We start from the raw sequence: 3,160 nt of genomic DNA, 5'->3' as shown, positions 1-3,160 counted from the left end.
ACAGTGTCTGATTTAGGCTGTTAATTACTCACAGTCTGTGGGGCTTTAATGCATAATTAATTAACGGCAACATGAATTATTCCTGCTAGCCAAAGATCCCCCACAAATACATTACTCGCTCCAGTTATGATGCAATCTGATATCGATCGACAGTAGGGAAGTGTTTTTTGGAGTCCATATTGGACGGACAGTCGTCATTAGAAACCACACTTAGTAGTGAATGGCTGTTTTTCAACGGTGATGATATTGTTCCGAGGGGATGTCACAACACGTTTATGCATCTGCCGGCAATGACAGATGGAGGCGATAAAGATCTATTTAATGTGTCTGAGGTCGTCCATCATGTGGTACCAAACAGTAAAGCATTGGTTTATACATGAACACGTACACCCAATGCAACTGCATGCTTTGCACACACACAAAAACACACACACACACACACACACACACACACACACACACACACACACACACACACACACACACACACACACACACACACACACACACACACACACACACACAAACACACACAGGGACATAGACCTTCATGTTGTCACACTGCTGGTTGTTAGGCTGACTTTAACAACGGGTGTCTGTGTGCAGTGTAATGTTTAATGTTTATAATAAGTATAAAACGGTATATGGAAACACCCATCCACACACCCACACACACCCCGTGCATGTAATGTATAAACCAAGGTACCTATTCCATGCGAACAGCAAATACATATTTATATATATATTTCTATTGACGTACACAGCTCATCCTCAAGGTCAGGGGTCAATGAAATGGCAAGTAAAACACACTGTTAAATGAGAATGCTGCTGCCTATTAAATATTCGGAAGGGGCGTTCAGAAGATGTCTTTAGCTTACAATTCTCCATGTAATGTATTCTCAATGCAAAAGAGGTATCACTCGTGGAATCAAACGTCAAGGAAATCTCACGTGATCCTTCAGGATATGATCGAGTTGACAAAATAAGCTGTTTTACCCTCATGCACTCATCAGGCGGGAAAATCGTATGCGTGCTGTGATTATATTCTTTGAAATCGCCAATGAGAACCAGGCGAAATTGGCGCCTCACTATTTTAATTTTCTCAATATTCATAGGGAGTTATTCTTTGGCAAACTTAGTTGAATAGGTGGGTGTGTGTGTGTGTACATGATTCACCGGATTGAACAAGGTTCTAACAAGGCTAGGTGGAAAAACTAGTATATTCATGTCATGGCGTCCTTAAGCTGTAGCAGCAGAAAAGAAAAAGGACATAACAATAAACTGGGAAGCTGGAATGGGCGAGCCACGACGTGCCAGGGCAACCAACATTTGCATAACAAACACAACAGTGAAGGCCCTATCCAACGGAAGTCAGATGGTATTTTTGAAATGTCTTCCATGAGCCATAAAACCGGAGGTTGTGGCGAGATAGAGGGTTAATAGCGGTTGCTAGGGTAGACCTTGAATAAACCTTTTGTTTGGGTCTATATAGTCGTATTTTTCTTTCAGAACTTTCAGAAATGTATCCAGAGCTACCTGAGCTAATTAAATTCTGCAATAACTGGTCAGGAAACACATTTCAATTTAATAACACACCTAAGTTAAACATTTGAAATTTTGTATTAATTTATTGGAAAATGTAATCTTGTGGTCAATCATTATGAGTCAATATTTATTAAAAAATATGTCTTCACAAAAAAGGTGTCTTTATTATTATGCATTGTACATGGTCTAGGTCATCCTCCATCCTGGAATTATTAAGTTAATCACTAGCAAGCGTGGTACCATGACCTTTTGGCAATCATTTTGGTTTCACACTAAATGCAGTGTTCCATTAAATATCTTAGTCGAACACACACACACACACACACACACACACACACACACACACACACACACACACACACACACACACACACACACACACACACACACACACATACACACAATCACCTCCCCTCTCTCTTCTCCCCAGACCTCCCCTCTCCCCTCTCCCCTCTCCCCTCTCCCCTCTCCCCAGGCCTCCCCTCTCCCCTCTCCCCTCTCCCCTCTCCCCAGGCCTCCCCTCTCTCCTCTCCTCAGACCTCCCCTATACCCTTTCCCCTCTCCCCAGATGTTTACCCTAGGAATGCTCTCTCTCTCTCTCTCTCTCTCTCTCTCTCTCTCTCTCTCTCTCTCTCTCTCTCTCTCTCTCTCTCTCTCTGGAATAGCTGCAATCAACACTGATGCTCCAGAAGACCCCTCTCTACGACATCATTCAGATCGGTTCGCATTTCAATACTAAAGGAGGGCGGGGGGTATTTTAACAGATATTTATTTGACAAGCACAGGGAACAAAGAGATACACTGATTGAGTGTGATTGGCCTGTAATGCCAAATCGAAACAATTATTCATCATGTCCTCTTTGTCTTTTCCTCTCTCTCTCTCTCTCTCTCTCTCTCTCTCTCTCTCTCTCTCTCTCTCTCTCTCTCTCTCTCTCTCTCTCTCTTTCTCTCTCTCTCCTTCTCTGTCTTGGACGCTCTCTCTCTTTCTCCCTCCTTGTCTCGCTCACTTTGTTTGTTTTCTCTAATAACATCTGAGCTGAATGTGAATAGCACCGCGGCATCCTCTCCTCCTCCTCCTCTCTCCTCTTCTCTGCTGCGCTTTTCCTCTCTCTCGGTCCTCTCCTATCCTCTCAGCTCCTCTCATGCAAGGCCTGGCTCCCTCTCGTCCAAGGTCAATGCAATTCAAGTCTAATTTTCCTTTCTTTGACGGTTTCAAAAGCCCACAGTTCCAACTCAAACCCAAATGTCCGTCTCCCAGTGGAGGCGAGATTTATCTCAATTATCTGCCCGCCTCGCTGTCTGCCAACTCCTAAACACCAGCATCAGCACACACCAGGGTTCACCCGGGGAGAGGTGTACAGTCTTCTGAAGTCTGGGAATATCCATCGTCCATCGTAAAAAAAGAAATTCCCTGAGCACAGCAAACACGCACTGGCTTTCCCTTCTTCAGCAGGAAAATCCACAACCGCCAAGCGGAATATAGGCTAATCTACAATAACCACAGCACAATATTCTCTCCCCACCACAACAACAACAACAACAACAACAACAACAACAACAACAACAACAACAACCACCAGAGCTAAATCCTTCTCTGTCGAATAATACAACAGAG

This window comes from Gadus macrocephalus, chromosome 10 (genome assembly GCF_031168955.1).
Source record: "Gadus macrocephalus chromosome 10, ASM3116895v1".
In the NCBI taxonomy this organism is placed as follows: Eukaryota; Metazoa; Chordata; class Actinopteri; order Gadiformes; family Gadidae; genus Gadus; species Gadus macrocephalus.
Note: the sequence above shows the minus strand (reverse complement) of the source record.